Below are 16969 nucleotides of genomic sequence, written 5' to 3'. Positions count from 1 at the left end.
CCCGCTTAAAATGTGCTTCTATTCTCAGTTTAAGTTTGGATCAATTAGGAATAAAAAAGGAAGAACAGATGAAGATTCTGCATTAGACATCAACGAAACAGCATTGGATCCAACGTATCAGTACAGAGATGCAACAGGTAGAACATCTATTAGAAGATTTACTCCAGTACCGGTACGCAAGCAATATTTACCACCAGAAGATGATGAATATGTAAAAGAACCAGATGACGAAAATCCTTACTTGCGATATTGTATTTACATCTTCATAGCTGTTGTTGCTATATTGCTTGTTACTGTGCTAGCTCTCACTATTATATTTGGAACAGGTATGTATCTTCAATTTGATTTAGTTTTTAAGAGTATAACAAAACATGATTTTGTTTTATTTCTTGGTGAAAGTATTAAATTATGGAAATAAAGAAATTGATGAATTGAATAACAGTTGCTACGAAACATATTACTATTCGCCACGAAACATCATTAGCTGCATTAGATAAAACACTCTGCTGCATTATTGTAGTCATAAATGTTTCATTGTTGTATAGTTTCAGCAAACCAGGATAGTTGGTAGAGGCAAAATTTTAATTCCGCTCTACCAACTATATAGGGGTATACAGACAGGGACTTTGTACTTAAAGTAAAAAAGCCCTGTCAGCAAACCTTGTAAATCCCTAGCTGAAACACTTTTAAACAAAGGCGTTTATCCAAATTGTTATTATTATCTACATGTACTTTTTCAGAAAAAGGTTTCATATTTTGAAACCTGTCTGTCCTCCTACACATCACAAATCCAAAATAATATCAAAACCGTCCTTTTGGTTTACAAGTTATCACACTTTAAATTTGTATCTGAACGCATCCTAATGAATTGGTGGTTTTACCATATGCCAGCAAACACAAAAACGTTTTAAAAACGTTTTAAATAAGTTATATTTTGGCTTTTGGTTCAGGTAAAAACGTTTTAATAACATTAAAATGTCGGGCTATAGAAAGGTCATGAAAACGTTTTAAAACGTTTTGTATGAAAACACACTACAAAATATTTTAAAGATGTTTTCAAAATATTATTGTAAACATTTTTTGCAAACATTTTTTACCAAATATTTTTTCAACACTTAAATAACATTATGTTAAAATATTTGCACCCAGCAAACACAGAAATGTTTTTTAATGTTTTTTTCAAAACGTTTTAATAACATTTAAATGTCGGGTTGGGCAAAACATTTTCGCAAAATATTTTTTCAACCCCAAAATAACATTCTGTTTAAAATGTTTTGTATCAATTTTTCAAAAATGTTTTTTGAATGTTATTAAAACGTTTTTATACCCTTTATATGACCCGACATTTAAACGTTTTATGAAAAACATTTTTATTTGCCGCGCAGTAGATTATCAAGAAATGTTGTTTAATGTTATGAAAACGTTTTATACCCTTAATATACCCTTTATATAACCCGACATTTAAACGTTTTCTGATAACCCTTTGCGAATTATGTCGAAAACGTTTTGTGTTTGCTGGGATGTGATGTGTTTACTTAATAATACTATATTATCATTTACTGCTTTTCTATATTTTACACCAGGAATTTTAGATCAATCTACAGATACAAATGGTAAGTTGTTTATCTTTATTCATAAGTTTTCTGTGACATTGTTGGTTGCTCAATATACAAATACAAATTACATCGAATTATATATATCATTTTAAGTTGTGTGGTTATTGCAAAAAGCGTGAATTTTAAAAATGAAAATTATTTGATATCAGAAAGACATTCTTCGTATTCAGAATGCAATTCGATATGTCTGATGTGCTCTCATGTCCCACAAAAAATACTGTCGAAACGCTCAAAACGCTCATTCCAGATCCCTTAATGAGGAGGTTTCCAAATGTAATGGACTATAATTATACCGTATTCCAGTTGAAATCTTCCACACCACGCACACAGGGAGTGTAAATTGCAAACGGGTTTTGGCTGAATGGGTGACTCCATTTGAAATCTACACCCCTGCACTCTAAATTTTGCAACGGATAATGTAGTTGTGACAAATGGTTGAACCGATTGTTGCACTGTCTTGATGCTACGTACTTTGAATAAACCTGTGTAATATAAATCCAATAAAGCAGCCATAGGTGTCAATTGTCTTTTGGAAAAAGACTCGTAATTGGTAAAAATAGTTTCTTGGCTATTTATACCGCACTAACACATAATTGTCCCGAAAATACAAACGCATACTTTCGGGACAACTATGTGTTAGTGCACTTTGTCCAGAAAATACATGGTGAAATTTGTATAAATTGTGTTCTAGCAATCACGAGCCCTTTACCTAAAGACTACATGTGGCCATTTAATGGCATAATTATATCATATAAGCACTGCATGTACACATGTTTATTCAAAGTACGCAGCATCAAGAGAATGACAACAAACGGTTCAACTATTTGTTCACAGAGCTCTACACCCGGGGCTCTACATTACTTACATTAACCGTTGTAAAATTGTGTGTGTGAGATTTTAGGTCATGGCTTCCTGTGTACACAGTTTTCTGTGTTGTGGTTGCATTTTTGGTGACAATACGTATACCAATTATCATCTTAGTAATACAATTATTATTTAAGAGAAATATTTGACCATTCGTATTGAAGATATACATTTTCCCCATTCGTTTTTTTTTTTTGGGGGTATATCTTCAATGAGAAAGGTCAGCATTTTCAAATGATGAACGGCTTTTTCTCCCAGCTACATACACTTACACTTACATTAGATTTATAAAGTACTTCGAGGACTCCTAGCCTAAATATCAAAATTAGAAATTTGCCATAAAATTTGTATTATATCGATAATATCAAAACATCAGAATTATTTGACATCAGAAGGCCATTCCTCATATTCAGAATGTAATTTGGTGTGTGTGATGTGCACTCAGGTACCGCAAAAATACTGTGCAAACGTTGCTACCCGATTCCTTAACAGAACGAAATTACAACACAAGCCTATGGAGCAGTCCACATAATCATGCATAACTCTCAAACGCAAAATCAGAATCAACTAATATTGTGGGTATATATCTACTGAAATATGTCGTAACATAACAAAATACTCCTTTAACTCTTTACAGGAACACCGCCTATTTTTTCAAGGTCAACTACAGAGTTGCCACCATTTCAAAAAACGTCTGTTGCAACAGGTAAGTAGAATTTGACATCTTTGTGGACATAATTATGGATTATTCCATTTTTTGGTGTAACAAACTTAAGGAGACGCAGTTTGAACATACCGAAATCAAGGATCCATGTCACAATTGACTACATTGCTTTTGATCACAATAGATACTGGTGCAACAAAGCTCAAAAACATACCAAATTCCGATAGATCACTTTGAATTGCGTTGGAAAAATAGATCATAAAATTGGGCTAAATTGTGGTAAATCGCTCTAACAGTCTGCCAAGTAACAACAAATTTGAACTGAATTTTGTGTGATTTCATGTTATTTTCATGTGACACTTTGTCTTTCGTGCAAAGAATATCGAATATCGTACTTTTGTAATATTTCTCTGTTGTTTATGGATGCATATGTTCAGTCCAGTTCTTTATTGACATGCACCACACATACAGGTATATAGTCAAAACTCATATACATCAATATACAAGGATATAAGGAAGTATAAAACTTTACTACATTCAATTTACATAGTGTATGACATTAGCTGACATTGAGATACATCAAATGTCTACTGTGTATTTGCTTGTATACAACACTGCCCAATTAATTTGTGTTTTTTACACACAAACGGTTTTGATTTGTAATTAAAATATAGTCAGCGGGCGTCATCGGAGGGGGCATTTGTTAATAAAAATGTATGATTGATATTATTTATATTATTGTCTATACGATTTAGTAAAGTTGGTGACATATTTGTTTACCAATACAAAAAGTCAACTTTCCCACAAACTATCTAGACAAATTACGTCATTACAAGCTATGAATTTCTTTTCATGACCTGGTGACTTTCAAATAGTCAAACCTTCTCAATGAAAATAATCTGCAAACAAATTTACACGTGAGATTTTGTGTGTGTGTATTTTAGCGTATAACAAGGACGTGTTTTTTTCAATGGTTATATTATTATGGTTGTACGTCACTTAACTAACTTGAACAATATTATTTTGCTCCAATAATGTAAATATAAACTATATTACACATTATTAAAGGCCCCGTGTAACTGAAAAAATATCACTGATTTAGCAGAAAAATGTTATCTGTTGTCCCGCCTTGTCCGCTTTTAAGGCTGTAATTAAAGCACTCCTATAATTGTCTTTTTTGTCTTGTTTTTGCTTTTTAGTTTATTTTTGTTCGCTTTGTATGTAGGGCTTCCCTTTAATTTAGTGCTCTTTGAACATTTGGGTATTGCCTGTGCTTTTTGCCAAATGTAATAAATAAATAAATAGAATATCACAGAATTCATCCCAAAATTTCCCTGATTTCGAGGAATTTAAGCATATTTTACTGCGATTAACAAACATTCAGTACTATGCATTTTCAGTGATTTACAGCAATTCTATCCATTTAGCGCGATCTCACATTATTTCCCCAGTAAGAGGGGAGCTGTGCAGATACGCAATCGCGATATTTGCGGGTTTTGATATTTAAGAGAATACCTTTGTGGATATAATAATTTTTTGGTAATTTTCCAGTTTTGTATTTTAAATTTAACCCCAGATGATTCTAGCACATAAATTGAATCGTTTTGTGAGAGACTGTTTAGTTTTGACTCGCATATATTTTTACTTTTGTAGTCCACACACTTCAAATTATTGAGGGGAGGGGCTGAGAGATTACAAATTCTTAAGCATCACCATCCTTCCTTCTATTCCGTCTCCCTAAGAGTTATAGCGAAACTTTCTTTTTAATTGAATGCAACCTTTACCTTGCTCGACTTCTCCCATCCTCTGTATTCAGACTACCCAGGTATGTGCACAGCTTGACACCTGATCCACTTTTTGTTCATTTACGGTGATGTTTAAAATCTGGCCATTCTAAGGGAAAATGGGTCAAAAACGTGTAATTTTCCATGTTTTTTTACAATTTTAGTCACAAAATTAATTAGTCTAACCAATCAAAATCTTGAGTATAGGCTAGAAGTAAGCTCATAATTTTAATATTTTACATTGTTTTTGATATTTATTGCTTGATGTATAACTTGAAATAGTCTTTGTACAAGTCTTTGGGCTTGATTGTCACAGTATACGAAAAACGCCCTAAAAAGTCATGTTTTTGGCCCTTTTCCCAAAATTGACCAAAAATATTAAAATTTGACTTTCGTTGCCAGTTAGATCTAAGTAAAGGATTAAGATTTAGCTATGTTTCATTTGGCAAAACATTAGATATTTTTTAAGCCAAAAAATAGTGCTGTATTTTACTGGAATAGGGAGTACGCCCAAATACACTTGAGTTTGTAACTCGGTATACCACTCTTACCGCTGTACCTCTGTCACTTGTCTCATTTATAATCATACCAGTCAATCTATATTGAACTCCATCCATCATGCCCATATACATGATATATCTATATATTTGGAATGTCGAGCAGGTTCACCCAGCTCAACCTATCAAAAGCTTTCTCAAAGTCTACAAAGCCAACCCAGAAACACATACTTCATTGCCATATTCTATGCGTCTCTTGTTGAATATCCCCATTACACCAATTGCTTTCCTGACACCACGAACGGCTTTGTCTAAAGCAAACTGCGTCAATCAGTGTTGCTTTTATGAAGTTTTATATCTGGCTAGTCTCCTGATGTGTAGATTTGCTTTCTTTTAAATCCTCAGTGCCCTTTTCTATCAGGTTCTTTACCACACGTCTCTTCTGATTTCTCCTTCAAAGCTTCAGTCGCGGTTGTCTCTGTACCCAGAATAATATTATGGCCCTTTGCTAGGCCTATGATTTCGTCTACTAATACTATTCTATATCTGGTGATTGACCTTATTAAATGTAATATGACTCTTCTAAGTATTTCTTTCATCTTTCTTTAATCCTGTCTGGTTCCATCAGCAACTCTTTTTTTCAATAACATCTTATGAATCACATCTAAAATTATCTTTATCATATTTGTATTGCCGTCTTGTTTTTGTAGAGCGAACAGCTGCAACACCAAAGGCGACACAAATACCTTCAACTAGAAAACCAAGTGGTAAAAGTTCACAAATTCTAACTATTTGATTTTTTGTTTAAAAAGGTGATAAAGTTTGTAGAGACGTTTTTTTGGTAAGAACAGAATTTTTGAATTTTTTCTTGCGTTTTGATTTTGCGTGAAAAATGACGATTTTCTGAAAATAGTTATTGCAAAATTATCGTTAATCGCTAAATGTGAATTGGTCATTTCAAGCAAAGGGTGCTATAATAAAACTATACCATCTTTTTATAATTTCGACAGATCAAAGCACAACACAAGTACCAACTACTTTACCCGTCGGTAAGTAACAAAATAAAGAATGGGACAACCAATGAAAAACTGCGCGGGCGCAGAGGTTCATTAAGCCGTCTAAAGATACCTGATGACATCATGAGTCGTATGGGGCAGGTGGGGTGTTTTCGTATCTGTTTGTGTGTAGGGGAGTGGGTGGGTGTGGGGTTGTGTGGGGTGGGTGTGTGTGTTAACAATATGCAAGATTTATGGTCTCATGTCCAGACTGTAAATCCAATGGTTGCATTTTCTGTCCATTTCTTTGCATTAATTTTGGACATTATTATTTGTCAATAGCTTGCAGTGTAATTCAGTAATGGGCCCTATCAAGGTCTGCATAGCTTCAATTTTTGTAAACATCGTCGATTATTGAACAAAAAATTGTGATTAATACAGCCTTTTTGTAACATTTCCATAAGAAATAGAATTGTATTTCTTTCCCACAAAATGTTAGTTTTCACTGTCAGATGTCCCCATTTAATTTTGGCCCGAACAGATGAGGCAATACAAAGATAACCGTTATTAAATACCCCCCTGCTAGCCACTTGTCAAACGTGACTGACGTTGGTCCTTTTTTTTTATGATCGAGAGCATTTTTGATTTTTTTTACCCGTGTTTTTTATCCATATTCGTCCAATGTTGAAATTTGAGCCCTGCATTAGCAACCATTTTAGTTTCATGTAAATTTAACATTTTCCCCTACTTCCTTGGCTAGTCTATTATGTTTATTCCCTTTGCAGTGGAAAGGACAACAGCACCATCTGGAATAGGAACTACTTTAAAACCTGTCACTGACGATCAAATAAGTAAGTTACAGCAGTTCACGTGGTCAAAGAACACTATTGCTAGTGCATTAATAGTCATACACACCTTGATCTGAGGCGGACATTTTATAAAGGACAATTTCTTGAAAATGCTCCTTTTTGTGAAATTAAAACCATGTACTTCGTGTTCATGAAATTAAAAGGGCATTTCGTGATCCACAGCCTCATCCTCCCACTTTTTTCAAAAAAAAGTTGAGATTTTTATACCACTGGAAACCTCTGGCTACATAATATTTATGTACCAAAAATTTGAATTTCGTTCTGGGATACCAGAACGAAACTACAACAGTGGTCTATGAAGCAGTGCAATACACATAATCATGCATAACTCGCTAACGCAAAATCAGAATCAACTCAAATTTTGGGAATAAGCTTTTTTCATGGACATCTAGTGAAAAATGTCATAAAAAGAGGATGCTAGGATCACGAAATCCTCCTTTAAGCTGTTTTTGATGATGTGTTTGCTGTAAAACAATAAGGTATAGATTTATAATGCTTTGTGTATTAATTTGACATATTTTAGCAATACGTACAACAAGAGAGCCAATAGTCACAAACAATGTACAAACTGGTGAGTGTATGTCGTTTTACGTCGTATATAATATACTAAGTAGTCGGTAATCCAACAAGATAATTAAGTACATTTTACTACCCACTCCGTAGGTTTTTTATCATATCATTTCATCTCCGCAAATGTTTGTGGTATAATTGTGAATTATTTTCTCCAATTATCTTCAGATGTTCTTATTGGCAAAGGAAGTGTGACCATAGACCGCGATTTCAATCCTGCATACAATGATCTTAATTCGACAGAATCACAAGAATTTATACTTCTCTTTGAACAAACGGTAAATAAGTTATATTAATTTTTGAGCAAACGGGAAATAAGTAAGATAATACGTGAATACGTAAAATTATTGTTGATTCCTCGTCAACCCAGACAAGAATATTAATCGTTTCACAATAAAATAGATTAAAATAGATTAGATGCCCATTTAGTGACTTGTACATCGGGAGGATGTCAGAGATGTGCTAACATAGTCTGCTAGTGGTTAAGCTCAAAGCCGTGTATTAAAGATACTAGTAATAGAAGACATTTTACACGAATCTGTAAATAATGCTGTTTACTTCGGGGTTTTTTTTTTTTTTTTTTGGGGGGAAGAATTAAAATGATTTTCAATGGTATGTTCATTGTAGCTGCATCTTCATTTAAAAAAATACCTAATGACAATTTGAATGACTTATCCTTCACTTTTAGGCAATTTATAAACAATTATATTTTTAACACTTACGTTGGGATCTCTTAATGGACCTTTAATTAGTACGTTCCTGATAAAATTCTTACATAAATTTTTTATCTGCCATATTGCCTTTTCAGTTTCAAAATCAAGATATTCAATAGTTCCTGTTTTTTCTTAATAATATCAATAGATGGATGAAGTACTTGCAAGCAGAGGACTCAATGCTTTTACCACGGTGACAGGCTTGAGGTATAATCGATGGTTTTTTATTTTCTTTTTTTGTTTGCGAAATCTATGACAAGATAATTCTAATTTGTATAAATGTTCTTCTGATTTCAAATAATTCTGACTTTTTGAAATTCGCGATATAAACTTTATAAATCTAATGACCATGATGACATGTACTTAAAGTGTATGCAGCTGGGATGAAAAGATCAATTGAACATTTTGACCTTTCGAATCGAGGATATAGATTTTCCTCCTAAAACACCAAAACAATTAGGTCTTTGGGGAAAAAATGTGTATCTTCAATATATAAAAGGTCAAAATTTTCAATTGATCCCAGCTACATACACTTTAAGTACATATCACTAGATTTATAAAGTTTGTATTATATCGCGAATTGTAAACAATTAGAATTATTTGATATCAGAAGGACATTCTTCGTAGTCAGAATGCAATTCGATATATCTGATGTGTTCTCAGGTCCCACCAAAGAATACGTCAAAACGGGTGAAAACGTCGCTAACCGAGCCCTTAACATGTTTTTTTTCACTTGGCAGGGAAGGGACTCTTGTCGTTGATTTCGTTGTTACTATACTTCAAAATCTACGAGACGGTGACGAGGATGAATTATTGCAGCAAGTGACTGACATTGTTGCCCAGCTCCTCGGTGATTCTGCTACAGACCCAAACGGAGCACTGGCTACATTATGGAATATACTTGCGATCTTTGTAGATTTGTGTAAGAGTTGATTTTGCAATACCCATTTAATGCTACTTTACAACAATTTAAATTTCTTTGATTGATTGACCTGTAATACTGTTGATTAATAATGAATCCAGTACAACAGTTAAACCGTATATGTTACTTAAAAGGCATCAAATTTATGAATCAAATACAACAGTTGACCGTATCTGTTACTTAAAAGGCATCAAAAGTAGCGAAGAACATGAATAATACAGATTACACATGTATAATAGCGCAACATCCCATAGTGTCCATACAACATTGACAATTACTGACCAGTATATCCTGTAAATGAACATACATTTGAAATGATCATTTTCATTCTTGTCCCACAGTCCAATTGGCATCTTCTGCCCCGGATCCTGACAACGCAGGAAATCGTAAGTCATCACACCCCCGTAACCCAGCCCCGGGCCCTCAACCCACACCCCTATATAGGTAAGCGACAAGCGGACGATACAACTGGATCTCCACAGATGCATTTCCGATGTTTAAAAGTTTTAATAATCCTGGTCTTACCATAGTATGGGGGAGATAGTAGCCCCTGACAGTTTTTCTAGTGCATTAAAAAGCTCAAAATAAGTGTTCTAATGGCTTGCGCTTATCGTAAGTCCATCCCGTGAGCTTATTGTTTTTTAAGAATAAACATTTGAGCCACCACCTTACCGTCGATATTCAGTTTTGCTCTCACCAAAATATTCTTAAAATACGTACATTGAGTTCAAACTTGATATTTGATTAAAATATGGATTTCCTAAATCCGGTGAAAATCGCATGTTCGTACGATTGTTCGTAATCTATATTTTAAAAGTGAATTATGTGATTGTTGTATCATCAGCAAACAAGACAAAATCTAGTATAGTGGAAATATTTGCAATATCATTGACACACAGTATAATACGGTATAATAAATAGCCTAATTGACCATTGGGGGACACCACTATAGGACAATCACACGCACGATATCCTTATTATTCTAGCTTGTGCTAATATTTTATGGTCAATTGTATCAAATGCTTTAGACAGATCCAAGAATATTCCTATTATAATAGTGGTTGTATTGTTTACTAAGTTTACTAACTTGTTTTGTCAACTTTTATCCAAAGCTTTCTATAGCATTTGGTCATTTTGGAGTTTATGCAGTGTGTCATGCGGGAGTGGCATACAACAAAGATTTCGAACGTGTATCGGTCAAGACCAAACAGGACAAGGCTGCAATGGACCTTCCTCTCAGCAAAGTTAGTTCATGCATCAATTTCTTTATTACCATTAAGTGGCTTAAAATTAGCATTAAAGTAATTTTGCTTAATCTTCATCTCTTCTTGCATATTATTTTTTCATTATCATTATTATATGTTTATAATCTGAAATACTTAAGAAATCGCCGGTATAAATCTGCAAACAACAAGGTCTGGGGAAGGTTGACATGAGATGTGATATCAACAAATTAGCGACAAGGGAAATGAGGCATGTAAAAACTTAACATTTTAAAGGCTATTTAGAAATCTTAATCGTTTGCAGGGCAATGTGGCAGTGGTGGAGATTCTGATGGAGACGGGGTCCCAAACGCATGCGGTAGGTGATGATTATATAATAATTGTTTTGTTGTCACAACTCATTTGTGTCTTAGATATTATTATTTTATCCATGAAGGGGACATCAAATGCGCTATGATTGTGTCTGAACATTATGCATAGTTTCTATACTTTACTTTACTTTATATGGTTGTTCAGATAATTGCGTCAACGATGATAACCCGTTTCAGGAGGACGATGATTTTGACGGCCTTGGCGATGCTTGTGGTAAGATTTTCTGAAACGCATTTTTTCAGTGTTACAGAATAACTTTAATAATCCTTCTAATAGTATATCATGTTATATTCAAGATATTAACCAGAATGAGTAAATAGGTAATGACAAAACATCATGTAATTTTTCTCATAGATAACTGTCCAGATAGGAATAACCCAGATCAAGAGGATGAAGACACAGATGGTATTGGAGATGAGTGTGGTAAGCGACATAAATGCATTGAAAGGAAAATATGGAGAGGTGGTTCTTGTTTCGGCCTGCTAAACTGGACTAACGTTATCGTTCTTTCTTTTCGTATTCTTCGTAACGTTTGATGTTTCTATAGTTCTTTTTTTCTTTTTTTTTTCCCCTCGATGTCTGATGCTTCTAGATTCCATCATGGCTCCATTCGATGAGGATTTGAATATTTTTTGACCTTGAAACCATTTAAACGTTTTCAAGACACCTTTCATTGCTTTCATAGTTCGATACTTCGTGTATGACTTTAGACTTATATACGTACGTGTATATATATGACGATAGGTGTATTATCATTTCAGATAATTGTCCCGATGAAGCTAATTCGGATCAGAATGATGCGGACGAGGATGGAATTGGAGATGCTTGTGGTAGGGTTTTAATTGATCAATTACAATTTCACAACATTTGAAGACTTGGCTTCACAAATATAACCATTGTCATTTTGTATGCTTATTATTCTCAACGTATGAAGAAATTTGGCCTCACAAATTATATACCCATTGTCATTTTGTAGGGATATAATTAAAGACAAAAAGGGGTAAGATGGTGTAATAGTAAGTCGGATCATATTAGTTAAGGGATAGTGAACGCTTGACAGCTTAGTGACGCTTGTCAGCTTGTTTGAATAATTAGCTTCACAAATATAACCATTGTAATTTTGTATGATGCATATTATTCTCAACGTTTGAAGAAATTTGGCCTCACAAATTATATACCCATTGTCATTTTGTAGGGATATAATTAAAGACAAAAAGGGGTAAGATGGTGTAATAGTAAGTCGGATCATATTAGTTAAGGGATAGTGAACGCTTGATAGCTTAGTGACGCTTGTCAGCTTGTGTGAAGAATTGGCTTCACAAATATAACCATTGTCATTATGTATGCATATTATTCTCAACGTTTGAAAAAATTTGGCCTCACAAATTATTATATACCATTGTTATTTTGTAGGGAGATAATAAAAAAGGGGTAAGATGGTAAGGTAGCAAGTCGGATCAAATTAGTTAAGGGATAGTGACGCTTGTCAGCTTGTACAATATGTATATCACCTTTTTTTTTTTTATAGATCTATGTCCTATGGAAAACAATGCTGATCCAGAAGACAGCGATGGCGATGGCATATGGGATGATTGTGGTAAGATTCATTGAAAAAGGCAAAACAATTAAAAGAGCGAAGAAGCAACAGCATAATAAAGGGAAAATGATAATTGCAATGGTAAAACGCAAAAACAAAGAGTTATAAAGGATTGAGTTGTTATTTGGCATGTTCTTTTATATAATGATGATATCTGTTTATGCCTCGTTGTCTAATTAACACTTCAGACAACTGTCCTGATGATGCGAACCGTAACCAGAGAGACAGGGATGGAGACAATATAGGTGATGTGTGTGGTGAGTACAAAATATCATGCAATCAGTTCTACTAAGGAGCGAAATACTTTCATGCATTTGTTCTGAGCGAGGAAGTCTACTTTAAATATCTTTGAATAGTCAAAGTAAATACCAAAAAACAACAAAATAAAAACAAAAAGAGGTAGCAATATTCAAATAATTTAAATTATTTGCTTCAATATCTATATCCATCTATTACAAAATTTGTCCAAAAAGTTGCTTTCTATATTCTTTTTAAATCTTAAGATAACTGTTTGAATGATTTCAACGATGACCAAACGGATGAAGATGACGATGGTGTCGGCGACGACTGTGGTAATAACCAAATGAATTTGCATATTCGATTCAATGTAGCATTGATATGATAAAATTAATTTCCTATATTTAAAATATATACAAGTTCAAACCAAACAACAAATTAAAAACAGAAAAACGTAGCGATTTGTAAAATGCACACTTTTATCGTTCCTAGATAATTGTTTGAATGACTCCAATAGAAACCAGCAGGACAGAGATCGAGATGGCGTTGGAGACGCTTGTGGTAAGCTTTACTTTGATTAATCACAGTATAATGAATTAATAGAATGAAATGTTACCTGAAAAAAGACTTGTAAAAGGGGCCATATGCTCTCTTGCATTCTACCCTCATTCATTATCGGACTCGCTCGTTAAACTTGTTCATTTTCCAGACAACTGTATCAATGTTGATAACACGGATCAGACAGACATCGACAGAGACGGAATTGGTGACGTATGTGGTGAGTTACTTTAAAATTTCTTTCACCATTTATTTATATTGAATGGCGGAGGTGTAAGTTCTTAATAATTTCAAATCTCACCTTTTTGTATTTATCATTTAGATGTCATAATACAATACTTTCCTTTGATCCGGAAAGTCTAGACCTCTGACCATATTTAAAACCATCTTACGTAAAGCCATTGTTTGTCAATGGGTCTCTAGCTTTCCTCAATCTGATATTCAAAACAGTTACCGATTATCATTATTGTAATCTTAATGGAGGATTGTTTGTTATCTATTGACAATTTATTTATTTTATTCTTCCATCAGATCCGATAATAGGTAAGTAAAATCCTTGCAAAAATGACAAATAAGAAAATAGAAATATCGCATATCTACAATTGTACTGTTTATTATTAGTTTAATATGATCAATTAAGGGATCTAAAATGAGCGTTTATTGCGTTTTGACAGTATTTTTTTGTGGGACATGAGAGCACCTCAGACCTATCAATTGCATTCTGAATACGAAGCATGTCTTTCTGATATCAAATAATTTTCATTTTTGAAAATCACAATATAATACAAATTTTATGACAAATTATAAAAGTTTAATATTTTTCAAATTTTTGATATATAACAGTCCTCGAAGTAAATTATATAAATCTAATGACATATTCTTAAAGTGTATGTAGCAGGGAGGAAAAGCCGACGGTCAATTGAAAATTTTGACCTTTCATATTGAAGATATGGATTTTTTCCCAAAAATACCTAATTTTTTTGGTGTTTTGGGAAAAAAATCCATATCTTCAATACGAAAGGTCAAAATTTTCAATTGATCGTCGGCTTTTCATCCCACCTACATACACTTTAAGTATAAATCATCAGATTTATAAAGTTTACTTCAAGTACTGTTAAATATCAAAAATATCAATTTTAATGATTTGCCATAAAATGTGTATTAAATTGCGAATTTCAAAAATCAAAATTATTTGATATCAGAATGACATTCTTCGTATTCAGAATGCAATTCGATATGTCTGATGTGCTCTAATGTCCCACAATAAATACTGTCCAAACGTTCATACCCCAGCCCTTAAAGGCCCAATCATAAAAATTCAGATTTTGGAACCTTTGTCATTGTTATAGATGTGCTAACATAGCCTGCCAGTGGTTCAATCGAAAGCCATGTATTTAAGACAAAATAAGGCATTTACATGTAATCTGTAATTTACATACTGTCAGTATCTAAATTAGCTACATGTATTTGAATGGGGCTTCAAAGTCGTAAATACTGCAGTTTTCTTTCTTTTTTGCCAAATTTGTAATTTCAAAAATACCAAATGGCAATTTGAACGACTTATCCTTCACTTTTATAAACTTATAAACAATTTCATCTTTTTTACACATGCGCTGGGATCACTGAATGGGTCTTTAAATTAAATGTATCTGACCACTCTTCGTTCGTGAAATTATTCTGGACACAAAAATTAATTAAGATATATCTCACTTTCACATCTATCATTTCCCCGTTAATAATATGGTGTTTGATTTTTGTATTTGACAGATCCTCCACCAGGTACGTAAAACATGTTCTGACTTTTAAATATTAAATATTTATCAGATGCGTTGTCCGTTTCAGAAATTTGGTGTAATAAAATCTTTCGATGTTTTTTGAACACTAAAATTTGAATAAATTAATTTCCTAAAATCATATTTCAGATGACGTGGATCCAGAAATCACCTGCCCGACTGATATAATCCAATTTATAGACCCAATAATTATATGGGATGATCCTATTGCGACAGATGACACTGACCCGGATCCGGAAGTCGAGTGTTATCCTCCATCCGGGGCAACTTTCCCCTCTGGTGCAACTACGGTTGTGTGTACGGCCATTGATGATGCAGATAACGTGGATACCTGTACATTTACTGTTACCTTTATTCCTGATGGTATGACATTTTGGCAGTAGCGTAGCGTAGTAGGGACATATGTGACGTGTTATGTCAAAAGCAGACACTTTTGGGCAAGATCGTAAATGGAGAAATAGCCAAAAATCTGCCCGGGGGTAATTGCGAATTTGTGATGCTATCAAATATTGTCTGATAGTTTCAGACCGGAATATAACTGCCATCTTGTATTTTTGAGCCATTTTTCAAGGAAATTCCTATTCTCAACATTGGCCGATATCTCAATTTCCAATCTTATAATACCATAACTTACGAACTCAATATCTTCGCTTAGGAATGTCCGATTTCATAGAGGAAAACGGCGTTGTGGAGCAAAATATCTCTATATTTAAGATATGTAAAAACCTCAAAATTGATAACCTGCCCAAAAGCATGAAAATTGTCTGCTTTTGACATGACACGTCACATATGTGATGCCCCCAATCAAAGTAATCAAAGTGACTTATGCCCCCTGGTTCAGGCTCAGTTGTCTTGGCTGCCAAATGGTGTTATATATTCTAATGGCAGCGGAATAAATGTAAAGCACTTTGATATAATTGAAGACCGAATGTAAAAGGCTAGTTTGCGTCTGACGTCAGGGTAAAAGCCGTGCGTGATTGGTTGCTGACCTGCGCAGTACGGCATTTTTGTTTGGTTGACAGAACGTCATACGCAAACTAATCTTTTTAATTCGGTCTTCAATTATACCCGTTTCACAATGCGGATCTAAATCGCAATATAAATGCCTACAATTATCACTTATTCTTGCATGTTTCATTACAGACTTGGTTCCTCCAGTTATTACCTGCCCACAAAACATTGATGATGCCAGCAATCCAGTTACTTGGGCTGATCCTATTGTGCAAGACAATGACGACCCTTCCCCGTCGGTAACTTGCAGCCCCAGCTCTCCAGCTGATTTTACACAAGAATCGAATATTGTGATATGTACTGCCTCGGATAATTCCGGCAACTCGGCTTCTTGTTTGTTTACAGTCACACTACTGCGAGGTTTGTACACGATAAAATGGCTTCTTCACTCTTTATTATAATCAGAGACTACGACAAAAATTGAATAGTGTTGAAGTGATGTCTTTTTTGGTTTTCTCAATCACACAAATAATAATAAGAAATAAGAAAATAAATATGATTAATCGATAATACGTTCTCATTGTCAAACTTTGCTTATTGAACAGACAATGAACCACCTGTGTTAGAGTGTCCAGATGACATAACCGCTACAACGAACCCAGTGTCTTGGGTGACTACAGTGTCAGACAACGCCGACACTCAACCTTCAGTGACTTGCAACCCACAATCTCCATTCTTTTTCAA

The 16969-nt window shown here is 34.0% G+C and overlaps 2 long non-coding RNA genes across 2 annotated transcripts; both read left to right on the top strand.

The window, feature by feature from the left end:
* Positions 1–246: 246 nt before the first annotated feature.
* Positions 247–3186, top strand: LOC140148518 (uncharacterized). Its single transcript, XR_011858491.1, has 3 exons — positions 247–326; positions 1584–1613; positions 3118–3186. It is a non-coding gene; the product is annotated as an uncharacterized lncRNA (long non-coding RNA).
* Positions 3187–6434: 3248 nt separating this feature from the next.
* Positions 6435–7855, top strand: LOC140148519 (uncharacterized). The gene is made up of 3 exons (XR_011858492.1): positions 6435–6474; positions 7206–7271; positions 7813–7855. It is a non-coding gene; the product is annotated as an uncharacterized lncRNA (long non-coding RNA).
* The last annotated feature ends 9114 nt before the right edge of the window (positions 7856–16969 follow it).

The sequence above is a fragment of the Amphiura filiformis genome, chromosome 3, assembly GCF_039555335.1.
Source record: "Amphiura filiformis chromosome 3, Afil_fr2py, whole genome shotgun sequence".
Classification (NCBI taxonomy): domain Eukaryota; kingdom Metazoa; phylum Echinodermata; class Ophiuroidea; order Amphilepidida; family Amphiuridae; genus Amphiura; species Amphiura filiformis.
This window is presented reverse-complemented; position numbering and strand designations above follow the sequence as displayed.